The sequence below is a fragment of the Hyla sarda genome, chromosome 6, assembly GCF_029499605.1.
Source record: "Hyla sarda isolate aHylSar1 chromosome 6, aHylSar1.hap1, whole genome shotgun sequence".
Taxonomy (NCBI): domain Eukaryota; kingdom Metazoa; phylum Chordata; class Amphibia; order Anura; family Hylidae; genus Hyla; species Hyla sarda.
Genome location: NC_079194.1, coordinates 115,833,106 through 115,852,849, shown reverse-complemented (window position 1 = coordinate 115,852,849; position 19,744 = coordinate 115,833,106). Strand labels below are relative to the sequence as shown.

The 19,744-nt window shown below is 42.6% G+C and overlaps 1 long non-coding RNA gene across 2 annotated transcripts in view; it reads left to right on the top strand.

Annotated features, from left to right (window-relative positions):
- LOC130276001 (uncharacterized) overlaps nt 1-19,744 on the top strand; it is a 195,346-nt gene that overhangs the window by 104,004 nt on the left and 71,598 nt on the right. For both annotated transcript variants that reach the window (XR_008844984.1, XR_008844983.1), the window contains exon 3: nt 14,032-14,211. This is a non-coding gene — a long non-coding RNA (uncharacterized LOC130276001). The remainder of the gene's footprint in view (nt 1-14,031; nt 14,212-19,744) is intronic.

Below are 19,744 nucleotides of genomic sequence, written 5' to 3'. Positions count from 1 at the left end.
AGGTTTGGTGCTGTTTTAAGAAGAAATCAGCCATGTCTTTCTAATCTTGTACAAACCCTTTATTATTAGTTGAAACATTTTAGCTGAGTACCCGGCGTTGCCCGTTTTTTTCTCCTTCCTAATCCTTGTTGGGGAGGAAAATCAACAAAGGAGGAAGCTTTTGACTTCATATCCCGTCCCCATATATTGTTGTCATATCCCGTCCTCATATCCCAACCTCATATCCCGTCCTCATATCTCGACCTCATATCCCGACCTCCTATCCCCTCCTCCTATTTCAACCTCATTTCCCATCCTCCTATCTCGACCTCATATCCCGACCTCATATCCCGACCTCATATACCGTCCTTATATCCCATCCTTATATCCTGTCCTCATATCCTAACCTCCTATCTCGACCTCATATCCCGTCCTCACATCCCGTCCTCATATCCCGACCTCATATCCCATCCTTATGTCCCATTCTCATATCCTGTCCTCAGGTGGGACTGACTAGTGATGAAGATATTGTAAGCTGAAAATAGAAGGGGATGTGGCTTTGTGGGACTGGGCATGATTTTCAACCCAGACCGATTCGCAAAAAGTGTAGATAATAAAAGGGGTGGGGCTTAAAATGCGGGTGTGTCTTTGTGAGATGGGTTGTGGCTTGCAAACCGGATCGACACATTCATCAGGAGTGCAGAGCGGAGCTTATGGAGTAAGGTACTGGAAGTCCCATATACTTGCATGGGACTTGAAACAAAAACAGTCATGATCGTAAATGGCACCCCTGAAATATTTCTAGAAAATGAAGTATTTCTCACAGAAAAGGATTGCAGTAACACATTTTTTGCTATACACATGTTTATTCCCTTTGTGTTTATTGGAACTAAACCAAAAAAGGGAGGAAAAAAAATGAAAATAGGACATAATGTTAAACCAAACTCCAAAAATGGGCTGGACAAAATAATTAGCACCCTTAACTTAATATTTGGTTGCACACCCTTTGGAAAAAATAACTGAAATCAGTCGCTTCCCAGCCGGAATGTTGCACCACGCTAACCTTTGCAAACTGCTCCAGGTTTCTCTTATTGGAAGGGCGCCTTTTCCCAACAGCAATTTTAAAATCTCTCCACATGTGTTCAATGGGACTTAGATCTGGACTCATTGCTGGCCACTTCAGAACTCTCCAGCGCTTTGTTGTCACGCTCCGAGCTCCGGCCGCATGCACCGGCCACGAGTGCATTGTTCCTATGTCCCCAGCTTCCGTCGGGGCTGGGATTCACATCACTGGATGCGCCCGCATGCAAATCCCAGCCCCTCACTCACCCCTCTCCCCTGTTGCATCCGCTGTGTCTCAGCTCCGGCGTGCGTGTCCCCGCCGGAGCTCTAAAATTTAAAGGGCCAGTACGCCCATAATCATGTCATGCACCTGTCTCCACTCAGTAAGTTCCAGCACCTCCCCCTCTTACTTGCCAGATCTTCAGTGCCCCTAGCCTGAGATTAAGCATTCTATATTGCCTGTTTGCCTTACCCGTGTATCCAGACCTTCCCACCAGAGCTGTACGGTATGACCAAGTGTGTGTATCACGGTATTTTTTTAACATATGGCAGTTCCACGGTATACAACAGTATTTCTCACCCCCACCTCCCAAATCATGGGACCCGCGAGCACTGTTCTGCTGCCCCCCCCCCCCCAATTAATTATCAGCCCCCTCGTCCTCCTGTTTGTTGCGGGCCGCCGGCGCTGACGCTCTATACTGTACGCTGTATCCCTATGCCCGGGCTGCAAAAGATAAACAAAATAAACTTTAACGCATGTTCCTACGTCGGCCTCATGCTCTTCCTGGGGACAGGAACGTTGGAGAGCAGTCAGCCTATCAACGGCCACAGCGATGTTACGCCTCGGCCGGTGATAGGCTGAGCTCACTGTCATGACGGCTCTCCGACGTTCACGTCCCCAGGAAGCAGGTCCGGGGAAGGTGAGTTAAAGTTTTAGTTTACCTTTTGCAGCCCGGGCATAGGGATACAGCGTACAGTATAGAGGGTCAGTGCCGGTGGCCCGCAACAAATAGGAGGAAGAGGAGGGCAGCACTTGGGGGTGATATGTGAGTATTACCCCGATGACAGTGCAGCGCTGGGCTGATAATTAATTTGGGGGGGGGGGCGCAGAACAGTGCTCGCGGGTCACATATGATTAGTTCCCAGATGTGGGGACAGCGCAGCGAGGGGGCCCAACCGGTATTGCGGTATGGGAAAAATTGATATCGTGCAGCATAAAATTTTCGGTATTCTGTATGAACCGGTATACCGCCCAACACTACTTCCTGCTACATTATTTGACCAGCGGCACCTTAGACTCCGCTCCCCGATATGGTCAGAGTCATCAGCCACACAGGTTAGAGGATCCACGTCCAGCTCCGAAACAGCCATCCATTTCTGGGTGCTCTTTGACCTTTGTTTGGGGTCATTGTCCTGCTGGAAGACCCAAGATCTCTGATGCAAACCCAGCTTTCTGACACTGGGCTGTACAGTGTGACCCAAAATCCATTAGTAGTCCTCAGATTTCATGATGCCTTGCACACATTCAAGGCACCCAGTGCCAGAGGCAGCAGAACAACCCCAAAACATCATTGAACCTCCACCATCTTTCACTGTGGGTACTGTGTTCTTTTTTTTGTAGGACTTATTCCATTTTCAGTAAACAGTACAATAATGTGCTTTACCAAAAAGCTCTATCTTCGTCTCATCTGTCCACAAGACGTTTTCCCAGAAGGATTTTGGCTTACTCAAGTTAATTCTGGCAAAATGTAGTCTTGCTTTTTTATGTCTCTGTGTCAGCAGTTGGGTCCTCCTGGGTCCCCTGCCATAGGGTTTCATTTCATTTAAATGTTGACAGATAGTTTGCACTGACACTGATGCTCCCTGAGCCTGCAGGACAGCTTGAATATCTTTGGAACTTGTTTGGGGCTGCTTATCCACCCTCTGGACTATCCTGCGTTGACACCTTTCATCAATTTTACTCTTCTGTCCACACCCAGGGAGATTAGCTACAGTGCCATAGGTTGCAAACTTAATGAGAATGTCGAGCACTGTGGGCAAAGGCAAATCTAGATCCCTAGAGATGGACTTGTAACCTTGAGATTGTTGATATTTTTCCACAATTTTGGTTCCCAAGTCCTCAGGCAGCTCTCTTCTCCTCTTTCTGTTGTCCATGGTTAGTGTGGCACACACAATTCAAAGACTAAGTGAACTTCACTCCTTTTTATCTGCTTTCAGGTGTGATTTTTATATTGCCCACACCTGTTACTTGCCCCAGGTGAATTTAAAGGAGCATCACATGCTTGAAACAATCTTATTTTTCCACAATTTTGAAAGGGTGCCAATCATTTTGTCCAGCCCATTTTTGGAGTTTGGTGTGACATTATGTCCAATTTGCTCTTTTTCCTCAATTTTTTTGGTTTAGTTCCAATACTCACAAAGGGAATCAATGTGCATAGCAAAACATGTGTTGCTGCAATCCTTTTCAGTGAGAAATACTTCATTTTCTTGAAAAATTTCAATCTCCAGCCATTTGGAAGTTATGCAGTAACATATATTTCCCATAGACTTGTATGGGACTTTAAACAAAAACCCTGACCCTGGCAAATGGGGGTGAGTAAGGGTTAAATTACCTATATGTATGTTGTTGACTTATAAGTAACATGTGTGCCAAGTTTCATGTTAATTTTTTTAGCCGTTTGGATGTGATGCTGGAACACACACATACACACAGACATTGTGTGTGTGTGTGTGTGTATATATATATATATATATATATATATATATATATATACTTGTGGAGTGCTTGGTTCTTTAGCAGTGTGCACTTTCTCATCTGTCACTGTCACATATGCTGATTGTGCAAGAGCTAGACATACTATCCATACACCACTTGTGCTTGCATGGGGCCTGGGAGTCGCCCTGCTGACCTTAACCTTGAGTGCTGAAAGGGTAAAAAGACGACTGCTGCTCTCATTGGTGCTGAAGGCTTTTCACACTAAATATGTGCACACAAATGCATAGACGTCAGAAGGCTTTGAGCGGGCCCTGGGTATCAAAAGGTCGTTCTAATCTAGTCATACAGAGACTGATGTCACAGGACTTGTGGCATTTTTGTCATACTAGCGTAATGCATACATTTAAGCAAGGCACCCACTGGAGGGGTCTGTATTCTTCTGCATTATTTATAATAATGTGTAGCAAAATTGGGAGTCATGGCAATCATGTTATTGCAGTTGTAATCTACAGTGTGGGCCATTTATATGGATACACCTTAATAAAATGGGAATGGTTGGTGATATTAACTTCCTGTTTGTGGCACATTAGTATATGTGAGGGGGGGAAACTTTTCAAGATGGGTGGGGCCCATGCTGGCCATTTTGAACATGGCCATTTTGAATCCAACTTTTGTTTTTTCAATAGGAAGAGGGTCATGTGACACATCAAACTTATTGGGAATTTCACAAGAAAATACTGGTGTGCTTGGTTTTAACAAAACTTTATTCTTTCATGAGTTATTTACAAGTTTCTGACCGCTTATAAAATGTGTTCAATGTGCTGCCCATTGTGTTGGATTGTCAATGCAACCCTCTTCTCCCACTGATAGCAACACCGCAGGAGAAATGCTAGCACAGGCTTCCAGTATCCGTAGTTTCAGGTGCTGCACATCTCGTATCTTCACAGCATAGACAATTGCCTTCAGATGACCCCAAATATAACAGTCTAAGGGGGGCAGATCGGGAGACCTTGGGGGCCATTCAACTGACCCACAACAACCAATCAACTTTCCAGGAAACTGTTCATCTAGGAATGCTCGGACCTGACACCCATAATGTGGTGGTGCACCATCTTGTCAGGTCCGAGCATTACTAGATGAACATTTTCCTGGAAAGTGGATTGGTCGTTGTGGGCCAGTTGAATGGGCCCCAAGGTCTCCCGATCTTACCACCTTAGACTTTTATCTTTGGGGTCATCTGAAGGCAATTGTCTATGCTGTGAAGATACGAGATGTGCAGCACCTGAAACTATGGATACTGGAAGCCTGTGCTAGCATTTCTCCTGCGGTGTTGCTATCAGTGTGTGAAGAGTGGGAGAAGAGGGTTGCATTGACAATCCAACACAATGAGCAGCACATTGAACACATTTTATAAGTGGTCGGAAACTTGTAAATAACTCATGAAAGAATAAAGTTACGTTAAAACCAAGCACATCATAGTTTTTCTTGTGAAATTCCCAATAAGTTTGATGTGTCACATGACCCTCTTCCTATTGAAAAAACAAAAGTTGGATTCAAAATGTCCAACTTTAAAATGTCCGCCATGGTCCCCACCCATCTTGAAAAGTTTCCCCCCTCACATATACTAATGTGCCACAAAGAGGAATTTAATATAATCAACCATTCCCATTTTATTAAGGTATATCCATATAAATGGCCCACCCTGTATTTACTATGTGAATGATATACACTATTTCACAGCACTGTGCATAGATTCATTCCACAATTCTACTTCCATATTTAATAACGTTGTCTTTTCCATATTTCCCATTAAGACATATGGTAGGGAACTTTCTATAGAAGAACTGCAACGAGAAGTGGTTCATACCATATATTACATAGTCATGCATTCATTTGAATTGGCATGTAAAATCTTCCACTGGCTGGATTTACCTGAATCAGCTGATCTCAAAGATGGCTTAGAGAAGAGGTTGTCCATTTGGGACAAGCCTGTTTAGAACGCACAACTTACTAGATATATTTAGGGAGTGGGTAAAAATGAGAAGATGCTGTAATGTAATGTCCTTTTAATATTGTAGAAACAGGGCATACAGGAGATCCACACAATGTTATAGGCATCATGTAAATGGGGGTCCCAGCTCAAATTGGCTCCATTTCTACTACATGGTGTGAGTGGCTCCATGGGGATTCCTTTCACAGGCCCCTACCTACCATGTCCCCTCCAATATCAGGGTCTGGGAGTGATTGTCACTGTGGCACCTGCTATAGATAAATCCCTAATGGGTATCCAAGTGTCAAGATGGTCTGAACCAGTACTGAGAAATAGGGTTTATTATGCTTCCATCTCCTCTATGTTTTGTCCCTGATTAGGTTTCATATCCATTGTAAACAATCCCCTTCACACTGCCCTTTGCTCATGAAAGCTGTGGTGCAGTGCTGCACATGGGTGCAGCTTATACACCTGTGCACATGCCCTAAATGAACAGATCCTAAGAAGCGAAATGAGAGGTGCCATACACACTGCCCATTGATATAAACATTCTGTAGTTGTGTGGTGCCATGGGTTGGTGTTAGTAAGAGTGAGAGAGGTGAGAGAGTGCCGCGCAACTCCTTGTAGCCCTGTTGCCTTGCTGGGACATTTGGTGCTGACACCAAACAGATTAATACTGACTTGTGAGACGGAAAGATGAATCCTGGTAGGTAGGGTTCTGTGAAGGTACTGAAGCCTTTTCCGCAGGGGCATGAACTTCCAATGTGCAAGTAATCCATGCAGGATGACCAGATAGATCAGATTTGAGCTGGGCCTTCCCTTGAGGCTTCTCCACACAGCACACCTGAACCAGACTGTTGCTCAGAAGCCTTACTAGGGTGAATTGGGGTTACTCCTCTACACTACATTATATAGGGGAGACTTTAGGGGTTCCCATTGGCAGGCAGGGTCACATGGGGTTCACTGCTCTCATTTTAAGGGTGTAGTAGCTTAGAAAACATACATGCATATAACAATAACATAATTAATTTAGAAAAATATATTATCTGACAATAGAATGTAAGCAGAATTGGTTTAACTGTAAGACTCTGGTGGGTTCAACACCTTGTGCTGCCAAACTGTCTGAGACAGTCCAAAGCCACAGGACTGCTATTGGTGCTGGGACACCACAGTTGGGTGCAGAGTCATTTTAATGTCTGGGTTGCTCAGTAGGGTCCCCATTTATTCTCACCAGATTGTTCAATGAGGATGACCCCTTTAATATGAATTTAGGGTCTGTAAATATCTGCTGCGCCTGGTCAAATGACACCTTTTATAGTAAGCGCTCTCATGTGCATTTTTTTAGGTTGTCTAATCTTTCCTGTGGGATAACACTTCACTCAGCTATGAAGTTTCCTCAGTTATGTTACACTGAATCCTTGTTGACATCTCCTTTCCACCAGTTGTGTCAGCTCCCACCCATGTACCATCCTCCCTGTAGCTTTCCCCTGACGTCATTGGTGTCTTGGAATCATGCCAAAACAACGAGGTTTAAGGGGGGAGGGTGCTCAGAAATGTTATCCTTGTGAGCAATTGAAGATGAAAAACTAGGATAGGAATGCTCTGCAGGCCCTGAGCGTGATGAGACAGCCCTACCATCCCTAAATAGACTGGACACTTGGAAAGGCCGGTAGTACCTGCCCAGCAGCCAATCCTATTCCATTACATAATTATTTTTGTCCTATATTTATAACTCACTCTCCCAATGTCACCCTGTCACTGTTAAAGAATAGTGGGATATCCTACTGCAAAAATAATTCATTGTATACCTTTAGGAAATCAAAGATTATACTGGTTACTATTATACAGGCAATTTTATTATGATATTATTATTATTCTATTTCAAGTCTTTCTCTTTTGTATCTTAGATAGATCCACTACTTTAAGAGTTGGATTGCAAATAGAAAAATCATAATTGAAACTCCAACAGGGAATTGGGTTCAGGTTTCTTTTCCATACTTCTCAATGGTAAATCTAGATAGACTATAAAACAACCACTCTTTGATCACTACATGACTAGTAAGAATAGCCGTTTAGAACTAGGAAAGCTGGGTGACAAGCCCGTGATGACACTAAATTGGCTTCTCACTCTACATTCATAGAAAAGTGTCTTAGGCTAGGTTTCTTTTTATTTTTTTGTTCAAAATACATTTTTATTGCTTTTAACACATACCAATTATACACAAAATCAAATGCTGACATAATCTCTTGAAGAAACCAGGGGAAAAAAACAAACAAAGAGATAGCAAAAACATAATCTGTACAACACAAATAAAGAAACATAGCCACACATCCACCATTTGTATTTTGATCTACTTGCTTCTCAGCATAATTTCAAAAACTAACAGGTTGTTAGTATACATTTTGATCAAAAAGTACAAGCATACTCACCACGTCAAGGCCACCTATTTAGAGTGGGCACTGCCTTTTTCTCCCTTACCTAACACTGGCCTAGTGCCGGGCGGCGGCCACTGTCTTTGAGATACCATGCCCACAGGGGGAACTACCCAGTGGTCAGGCAGCCCCACTGCCCGCACCACCCCACAGACAAAGCATCACAGAAACAATGGCCTCCACAGAGAACCACACCAGTGTGAACACCTACCATGTTTTTCCTACCAGAGGGCTGACAAAGCATCGCAGAAACAATGGAGAATGTAAGGAGGAAACCCTTATGCAGTCTCCTGCTAATTTTAAAACGCCTGGGCCGAATGGGTGGAGTGGAGTGCTGGCCATGGAAGAAAGGAGAGACTACAAATGTACAACACAAATAGAGAAACATAGCCACACATCCACCATTTGTATGTTGATCTACTTGCTTCTCATGATCTTGATCAACGACCCTGTGGCAAGACAGCCCCACTGCTACTGACCAAGCCTCTGGCTTTGGGCCGCACCACCCCTCCTAGCGTTCTCCCAGCCCTCTGGCAGGGAGCTCTTGGTAAGTATTCACATTGGTGTGGTTGCACTGCGGCGGTCATTGTTTTTGTGATGCTTTGTCTGTGGGATGGTGTGGCCCGGAGCCAGGGGCTTGGTCGGCCTCTGGGTCACTCCCCATGTAGGCATGGTGTTGTGGTTGTGGTGGCCACTGCCCGGCGCTATGCCAATGTTGGGTTACGGACCCACTCTAAATAGGTGGCCTTGATGTGGGGAGTGGGCTTGTACTTTTTGAACAAAATGTATACTAACAACCTGTTAGTGTTTGAATTTATGCTGAGAAGCAAGTAGATCAAAATACATATTGTGGATGTGCGGCTGTGTTTCTTTCTCTCTATTTTTGTAAAAACATAAACTGAATTAATATCAACCATTCACATCAAACACTCACACTAATCACTTCCATACTTTATAAACCAAGGGTTATTCTATTATTAAATACTTTTCTATATTTATTCCTAGCTATTCCATTGTAAACTATCCATTTTAGATCACTTAGTAAAGTACTAATTCAGTATTGCTTCGGAACAGTTTCCATAGTCTCCATTTTTGTTCATATATTATAGTGGATAAAGTTTTTTGTGCTACTAAGCCCTCCATCTTATAATTCCTATGAATAGAGTAAAATTATTTAGAAATGGTAGGGATTGTATCAGTTTTCCATCTCTGCGCTATTTGAGAACGAGCCACAAACAAAATGTGTTATTACTGTCAATTCAAGATTAGATAGGGTATTGGTTGTTAAGGATAATAATGGCACCTCTGGGCCCCAACTTATAGAGCTGCCAGTAATGCTATTAAGTAGAAAATTAATCTGTTTCCAACATTTTTGAATTTCTCGACATTCCCACCACATGTGAAAAAAAGAACCCACTTCTACCTTACATCTCCAGCGGTATTTTGAAAATTGGGTTGAGATTTGGTTCAGCAGAAGTAGATCCAAATGCCATCTATACATTATTTTCATAGAAATATCGAAATGGTTAGTACAGTGAGAGACTCTGGATGGTAAACTAAAGACGAAATACCAATCTTCTAATGAAAAACTATGGCCTAGATCCGTTTTCCAGGCTCATTGAAATGGATAGGGGTGTGGTGTTTTAAAGGATACCAAATGAATATATGTCCATGAAACCCCTTCTCCATGTGGTCCCTATTTAGAAATGTTTGTTCATAGAGGGGGGGGGGGGGGGTCTACCAATGTATACCGTTTAAGGGAGGTTAAAAGATGTCTTAACTACAAATATTGCGTTCACACTGCAGAATCTACGCTCGCTGAATTCAGCGAGTGGAGTATCCGTCTGGCGGCCACCGGCGAAAACACTTCAGCGCTAGGGCCACAGGGCACTGAGTCGTCACCATTGACAGCTATGCAGTGCTTGCTGAATCCACGCAAAGAATGAACATGTTCTTTCTTTGTGCGGAACAATTTCAGCGGCTTGTCCGCCGCTGAAATTCCGCAGTGTGAACGGGTCTCGTGGAGACCCATTCACACTAATGTTAAGTTCACAGCGCGGAATTCCACGGGAATTCCGTAGTGTCAACGTACCCTTAGTCAGAAAAGGACATACAATTTTCCCCTATGCTAATGTCGGCTAGTTTTTCAATACCTAATTTACCCCACTGCCTCAAATCCGTTTGTGGAAGAAGGTATTGGAGAACCCTTAGTGGGGTTTCTGAATATTTTGCGGGGTTCAGAATATTTTTAGAGATGTTTTTCCATATCATAATACCTGCCTTTACTGTAGGGGTATTTATAGTTATTGTACACTGTGAGATTGCTGTGGACAGCAATATCCGTATCAGGTATTTACATCATACTTGCCTCTATTGAGACCCAGGTCTTATTATGATGATTATGCCAACATGATTTTAGTTGGTTTAGTTGGCTAGGTATCTTTTTGTAGAGGTGGGATTAAGTAGATTAAACAATGTTTTAATAGGAAACTAATGTCAAACAAGAAGGTGCAACAGAAAATCTATGGAGAAACCTACTGGCATAGACATATTGGACAAAAAACTGCATCTGTCACGCTCCTATTTTTTGTTTATCAGGACTGGTAAATGGCAGCCTCCTATTGTCTATCCTGTATAACCTGTTGGGGACCACGGGTGGGAATTTCGATACCCACCGCTAGCCGGATGGGGATCGGAACTGGATGCCTGCTGAAATCGTTCAGCAGGCTTCCTGTGCAAATGCCTGGGGGGGGGGGGGTCCTGAGATCAATTCAGATCGGCGATTCACTGTGATTCCAGGCTGATCGGGTGTCTGATGACCCGATGGCCCGGAAAAATAGGGATGTTCGGAGCTGTCAGAGTCAGCCCCAATCATCCTAAAGGATAGGAGCTAGGTGGCAGGGGGGCCACTTCCTCCTATCCCCTGCGATTGGCCGATCAGAACTGATCGGCGAATCGCAGGGCAGGGGCTGGGGCTCTGCCCGCCCCTGGATGTCTGGGCAGAGCAGGGGAAGATGGCGGAGATGTGCAGGGGCTTGTGGATTTGGCGGGGACCATCTGCGCCGGTTACCTGGCTTCACGCGGGGACCATGGACCGGAGGCTGACAGGAGGTGCAGGCAAATGGAGGCAGCAGCGGTGGTTTCCCAGAGGCATCAGTGAAGATTGCCGTAAAGTGATCTTCACTGTGGTATCTAGGAGTTTCAAAACTACAACTCCCAGCATGCCCAGACAGCCTTTGGCTGTCTGGGCATGCTGGGATTTGTAGTTTTGCAACATCTGGAGGGCGACAGTTTGGAGACCACTGTCCTTCCAGATGTTGCAAAACTACAACTCTCAGCATGCCCAGACTGTCCAGGCATGCTGGGAGTTGTAGTTCTGTAACATCTGGCCTTCAGATGTTGCAGAACTACAACTCCCAGCATGCTTGGACAGTCTCAGCATGCTGGGAGTTGTAGTTTTGCAACATCTGAAAGGGCACTGTTTGGAGACCACTAGACAGTGGTGTCCAAACTGTAGCGCTCCAGATGTCAAGTCAAAGCATGCCAAGACTGTCCAGACATGCTGGGAGTTGTAGTTCGGCAACATCTGGCCCTCCAGATGTTGCCGAACTACAACTCCCAGCATGCCTGGGCAGTCTGGGCATGCTTGTAGTTGAAGTCTTGCAACATCTGGAGGGCTACAGTTTGGAGACCACTACACAGTGGTCTCCAAATTGTTCCCCTCCAGTTGTTGCATAACTACAACTCCCAACATGCTCCTTGGCTGTCTGGGCATGCTCGGAGTTGTAGTATTGCAACAACTGGGGGCACACTGGTTGGGGAAACATTGTCTGTTACCTAACTCAGTGTTTCCCAACCCGTTTGCCTCCTGCTGTTGCAAAACTATAACTCCCAGCATGCACTGACAGACCATGCATGCTGGGAGTTGTAGTTTTGCAACAGCTGGAGGCACATGGGTTGGGAAACACTGAGTTAGGAAACAGACAGTGGTGCGGAAACACTTCGGTAGTCTGTTACCTAACTCAGTGTTTCCCAATCCCAACCAGTGTGCAGTGTGTAAATGCTCACTGCACCTCTTGTTTCGTATCTTGAGGGGTGTAGTTTCCCAAATAGTGTGCCATGTGGGGTGTTTTTCGCTGTTCTGGCACCATGGGGGCTTCTTAAATGTGACATGCCCCGCAAAAACCATTTCAGCAAAATTCGCTTTCCAAAAGCCCAATGTTGCTCCCTCCCTTTTGAGCCCTCTAGTGCACCCACAGATCACTTTACATCCACATATGAGGGATTTCCTTACTCGAGAGAAATGGGGTTTAACATTTTGGGGGACATTTTCACCTATTACCCCTTGTGAAAATGAAAAATTTGGGGTTAGATCAGCATTTTAGTAAAAAATATAAACATTTTCATTTTCACGTCCAAATTCAACGCAAAGTCGTCAAATATCTGTGGGGTGTTAAGGCTCACTGTACCCCTTGTTATGTTCCTTGAGGGGTGTAGTTTCCCAAATAGTATACCATGTGGGGTGTTTTCCGCTGTTCTGGCACCATAGGAGCTTCCTAAATGCGACTTCTGAGCCCTCTAGTGCACCCACAGAGCACTTTACATCTACATATGAGATATTTCCTTACTCAGAAATTGGGCTACATATTTTGGGTGGCTTTTTCTCCTTTTACCCCTTGTTAAAAAAAAAATGGGTCTACAAGAACATGTTCGTGTAAAAAATGAAGATTTTCAATTTTCGCCTGAACTTTGCTGCTATTCCTTTGAAACACCTAAAGGGTTAACAAACTTTCAAAATGTCATTTTGAATACGTTGAGGGGTGCAGTTTTCATAATGGGGTCCATTATGGGGTATTTCTATCATAAAGACCCTCAAATTCACTTCAAAACTGAACTGGTCCCTAAAAAATTCAGATTTTGAAATTTACTTGGAAAATTGCTGCTATACTTTTAAGCCCTCTGATGTCTTCAAAAAGCAAAAACATGTCAACTTTGTGATGCAAACATAAAGTAGACATATTGTATTTGTGAATCAATATATCATTTATTTGGTATGTCTTAGAGCTGGGCGGTATGACCAAAAATGTGTATCACAGTATTTTTGTAAGTTATGGTGGTTCCATGTTATTTAACGGTATCCCCCCCCCCCCAAATCATGCGACCCGTGAGTGCTGCTCCCCCCCCCCCAGTATATCAGTCTAGCACTGCGCTGTCCCCCACATCGGGGAACTAATCATATGTCACCCGCGAGTGCTGCGTCTCTCCCTCCCCCCCCCCAAATAATTATTAGCCGCTACACTGTACTCTACTATCCTGTGCCAGGGCTGCAAAAATAAACAAAATAAACTTTAACTCTCCTTCCGAGGTTCCCTGTTACCGTCCTCACAGTCCCTCCGCTGCGGTGCTGGGGATGGAAACATCAGAGATCCGTCAGCCTATCGCCGGCCGCAGCGATGTCCCGCCTCGGCCGGTGATAGGCTGAGCGCATTGCCGGCAGGCTCCTTACATGACAGTGGGCTCAGCCTATCACCGGCCGAGACGGGACATCGCTGCGGCCAGTGATAGGCTGACGGATCTGTGATGTTCCCATCCCTAGTACCGCAGCGGAGGGACCGTGAGACCGGTAACGGGGAACATCGGAAGGTGAGTTAAAGTTTATTTTGTTTATTTTTGCAGCCCGAGCACAGGATAGTACAGTACAGCTCAGCGGCTGATAATTATTTTGGGGGGGGGGGGGGGGAAGCAGCAGATTAGTTATGCAAATGCTTGGACTGTATATATATTCATAAAATAATTCAGCACTCGCGATTAGAAGATTCATTTTCTTTTGTTTATTTGAAAGTTTCGAAAGTTTCCGCAGTTTAAAGCAGCAACAGATGGTATGTGTGCAAACATCCAATCTAGCAGAGGTCTTAACACACTAATTGGGAGCCATCAGGATCTGACGCGATGTTTCGGGGGACCGCCCCCTTACTCATGCATAGTAGATCCTGGATTTCCAAACCATGATGTAGGAATCTCACATCTGAAGGTAATTATCAAATTTTCTTTAAGAAAAAATAGTAAAATAGTAAGATGTTTATCAAAAAGATTTGTATAATATAATTTTAAATACCTTAGAATTATTTTTAAAAAACTAATATGCGAGATTTTACATCATGTGTTGCATTACATCAATAATTTTTTCACAAAAACGCTTTGTAACTACAGACTTATTTAAGCCTGATGGGGAACTCGTTTCAAAATAGGTAATCCAATAAGCTTCCCTTTGCAAGAGACGCTTGCGGTTTTGGCTGTCATTCATGTCAGTGTGAACTTGTCCGAAGATTTGCCATCGAAGTTCATTAATGTTGTGATTCATATCTAAGAAGTGTCTAGCTACTGTTGTCTCGCTATGTTTAGTAGATTCATGTTCATTCCTCGTACTATCATGTTGGCAATAGTTTTTCCCCAATTATATACAAACATGGGAGGTTCCTTAAATAATTTGCCATATTTAGGGTCAGATTTTATTATACCCCAATATTTATTATTTTTTTTTTTTATTAAATTCATATGCCTGTCTTATGTACCAATGTACATTGTTCTTTCTATCTTTTTCTTCTTTTCTTTTATAAATCTGTTCTGTCTAGAAGTGCCACTTCTTCTACTTTCTTCAATTCTTTTCTAGAATAACCCCTATTTTCAAGTTTCTCTGTGATAATTTTCTTATTTCTTTCATATTCTTCTTCATTATTAATAATTCTTTTGGCTCTGATATACTGACTTTTCGGTAAACCACGAAAGATGTTTGGATTATGAAAACTCCTTTTATGTAGCATATTTTTTATCTGTGCTTTTAACATATAAAGTAGTGTCTCATTTTTCGGCATGTTTAGGTACGTCTAAGAATTGAATTTTTTGAGGATCATATGTAACTGTAAATTTAATAGTGGGGTGTAACATATTTAATTTCTGTACACATTCGATGAGATATTCCCCCCCAGAGCTTGAAAAGATCATCCACATAACTTAGCCACTTCAGTGGAGTTTCCATGTCTGGGGAAGAAAAGACGAATCTCTCCTCGAATGCATGCATGAAAATATTAGCGAGACTTGGAGCGACGGGAGACCACATGGAAGTCCCGCCTACTTGTAAATAAAATGATTTATCAAAACGAAAATAATTTCTATGCAGGACAAAGTCTAATAGATTAATCAAAAATGCAATCATTTGATTACTTAATGTATTGTTTCTTCATAAGATTTCATGAGTTCATTGTGCTCCTTCTGTTTGAGGGGTATTAGTATATAAGCTTTGAACATGCATTGTACATAGAAATTTAACATTTGTGGTATCGATTTCATTAAGGAGCTGTAAGAAGTGTGTGGTATCTTGTAGACAGCGGTTTAATTTTATAATTTCTGGTTGGAGGAAACTATCCACAAGGATCGCAAGTGGCTCCAACAGGGACCCCTGTTGAACCGGTATGCCGCTGAGCACTAGTATTTCTATTTTCCTTATAAGCAGAGAGCTTCAAAGTTTTTTCGTTTTTGCACTTTCATTTTTTCCTCCTTATCTTTAAAAAATCATAACTCTTTAAATTTTGCACCTAAAAATCCATATGATGGCTTATTCTTTGCGCCACCAATTCTAATTTGTAATGACATCAGTAATTTTACCCAAAAATATACGACCAAACGGAAAAAAAAAATCGTTGTGCGACAAAATTGAAGAAAAAACACCATTTTATCATTTTGGGGGCTTGCGTTTCTACGCAATAAATTTTTCGGTAAATATTACACCTTCTCTTTATTTTGTAGGTCCATATGATTAAAATGATACCCTACTTATATAGGTTTCATTTTGTCGTACATCTGGAAAAAATCATAACTACATGCAGGAAAATGTATACGTTTAAAATTTTTATATTCTGACCACTATAACTTTTTTATTTTTACGCATACGTGGCGGCATGAGAGCTAATTTTTTGCGCCGTGATATGAAGTTTTTAGTGGTACCATTTTTGTATTGATTGGACTTTTTGATCGCTTTTTATTCATTTTTTCATGATATAGATAAAGTGATCAAAAATACGCTATTTTGGACTTTGGAATTTTTTTCTGCGTACGCCATTTACCGTGCGGTTTAATTATATATTTTTATAATTTCCGCACGCTGCCATACCACATATGTTTATTTTTATTTACACAGTTTTTTTTTTGGGGGGGGGGGGGGGGGGAAAGGGGGGTGATTCAAACTTTTATTAGGGAAGGGGTTAAATGATCTTTATTCACTTTTTTTCCCACTTTTTTTTTTTTGCAATGTTATAGCCTTTTACATTGATCTATGGTTTCTCATAGGAAAAAAAATTGATCGATGATTCTGCCGTTTGACTGCTCATGCCTGGATCTCAGGCACTGAGCAGTCATTCGGCAATCGGACACCAGGAGGCAGGTAAGGGGATCCTCCTCGTGTCCTTCAGCTGTTCGGGACACCGCGATTTCACCACAGTGTTCCCGAACAGCCCACTGAGCTAACCGGGGGTATTTTAGTTTCAGTGCCGAACACTATTAACCAAGGGTCGTGGCCCCACGTTATAGAAAGGGATGGACTCAGGGCATACAGGTACGCCCTGTGTCCTTAAGGGGTTAAAGTCTTGCTGTAAACTTTTGTCATGTTGCACAGACATGTCAATATTATAGATCACTCAGGGTTTCAGTCCTTTGATCCCATTTGATTGTCAGATGTAGCCGGTTGAAATATGCTCCACCGCACTTAATTCTCCGACTCCCCGTTCTGTCCAACTGATTGCAGGGATCATGTTCTCTAGACAAATAGTGGTCCCTCAAGTTACAATATTGGTTCCAGGATGACCATTGTTTGTTGAAACCATTGTATGTTGAGGCCATAACTCTATGGAAACCTGGTAATTAGTTCTTAAGTCACCAAAATATCATCAAAAATAAGAAAAAAGTGAGGCTTAAACAAAAATAAGTAGGTAACTAATACAGTTAAAGCAAGTCCTTACATATAAAAGTAAGAAAGAGCTGCTGGAGGCTGTAAACAATTGTCTGTGTAGACGAGAGGAGCTTCTCCAGAGTCCTGTACAGTACACGCAATGTCCTAAAAAAAGTTAAATGGAGCCGGCCTTACCTAATGTCCAAAGGAGCAGCTAACCTTGGCACAGGTAAACAGTAGTACAGCCAGTCAGTGCTTGCACTTCAGTAATACATGTGTTTTACCAGTAAAATGCCCCTTCTAATTGGTCAGTACTTGTCGGACAGAGTGCTGAACCAGGGAGTGAAGTGCACTGCTGTGTGCTTCACCCAGCTATATCTAATGATAAGAGGGGCCTCAGGACTGAGACCCTGACCTATGTAAACTTTAACATGTCTGTGTAACATGTCAAAAGTTGAATTAACAGTAATTCTAAAAACACACACCACCTTCATGGCTTCTTTTAAAACGGAAACCATAGCAGCAGTACTTGGTCCATTGAACAAAGGATAACAACTGTGCCCGACAGAGCCCACTGACTTATAATAGGGCCCATCAGGTTCCACTTTGATATCCACTGCTTTGACTGGCAGAGTAGCACAAATTCAACAGAACCACCTACAGAGGTTCCAATGGAGCCTTTGATGGTAGTGTGAACAGAGCCTTAAAGGAGTACTCTAGTGCCGACTATTCCTCCTCCGTTGTGCCTGGGCTGAAAAAAAAAATGAAAGTAAATTTTCACTCACCTTCATGTATTCCCCTGGAGCGCTGCTACAGCTGATCGGTCCTTTGGTCCTGTCGCCTGCCTTCTTCCTGTGCCCAGATCATTACATTGTGCTCAGCCTATCACCAGATACAGCGATGTCCTGCCTCGGCCGGTGATGGCTGAGCGCCGTGTGACGATCCGTGCACAGGAAGAAGAGGAGGACCAATCGGCTGTAGTAATGCTCCGGGGAATGCAGGAAGGTGAGTGAAAGTTTATTTATTTATTTTTTTTTTCAGCCCAGGCACAATGGAGGAGGAATAGTTGGCACTAGAGTACTCCTTTACTCCCAGCTTATATAGACAGGTTGGGGGAGATTTATCAAAACCTGTCCAGAGGAAAAGCTGCTGAGTTGCCCATAGCAACCAATCAGATCGCTTATTTCATTTTTAAAAAGGCCTCTGAGAAATGAAAGAACCGATCTGATTCTGGTTGCTATGGACAACTCAGCAGACCCCAGAGCTAAACTTTTATATAACAAGAGTCTGTGGGGAAGATTTATTAAAACCTGTATAGAGGAAAAGTGGTGCAATCAGATTGCTTCTTTTTTTTTTTTTTTTCAGAGGCCTTTTTAAAAATGAAAGAAGGGATTTAATTGGTTGCTATGGCTGCTAATTTTTCCTCTACACAGGTTTTGATAAATCTTGCCCTAAATACTTATGTCCATGTGAAATTTTAATTTTTTTCCTTAATATACATTTGCAAAAAATTCGAAAATTCTGTTTCCACATTTTCATAATGGGGCATTGAGTGCAGGTTGATTGGGAGAAACCTGATTTTTATTTTAGCACAACATGAAAGTGAAAAGGTCTGAAGACTTTCCTAATGCATTGTATATGACATGAAAGCAGGTATGTTAAAAAATAAACACCCCCACTCTTTCACTTCACAAAGATTTTCTTGCTACAAGTACTTTTTGGCTACAGAGTACTGAGTTCAGCATCTGAAGTATAACAGTGGCTTAATGAGACTCATCGGACCACGCGTGGAATAATCATTGGGGTCTGATGATTCAAGATGGCAGCCGAAGGTCTGCCTTACCTGTCTCCTGCCGAGGAGATCCCATATGGTACTAATCAGTTCTATGCCAATGCATAGCACTGAGCAGCATTAGCAATCAAATGGTTAAAAAAGTTATAATAATTTTCAAATGTGAAAAAGCCCCTCCCCCAATAAATATTCTCCCTTTTTCCATTATACAAGAAAAAAATAAAGCATTTGGTATTGCCGTGTGCGTAAATTTCTGAGCTATTAAGATATAATTAAAATGAATGGCATAAATGTGAGAGAAAAAAAAACTAAGCCCAAAATTGATTTTTTTTCAAAAAGAAGAGTAAAATAAAAAGATATCAAAAAGTCACATGTACGCAAAGTGGTGCCAATAAAAGCTACAGGTTAAAGCGCAAAAAATGAGTCCTCATACAGATAAAAGAGAGTATTGGGGGGGGGGGGGTAGAATAGGGCTAATTTAAACATACAAATTTTGTTAAAGTTTATTATTTTTTAAAGTAGTACAATAATAGAAAAGCAGAAAAGCATGTAAACATGGGTATCATTTTAATCCTAATGACCCCCTGAAAAATTATGTCAGTTCTTTGACTGCACCATACATTTTATGGTAAAGTGAAAGGTTTCATTACAGTGTCATTAACCTCTTAACCTCTACAGGACCCATGCCGTAATGTTACGTCGCAACACCCTGGGTCTCAAGGACCAAGGACGTACAGTTACGTCATGGGGAGTTCTGGTCCCCGCCGGGCGGGGATCGGACCGGGATGCCTGCTGAAATCATTCAGCAGGCATCGTGTGAAAATGCACAGG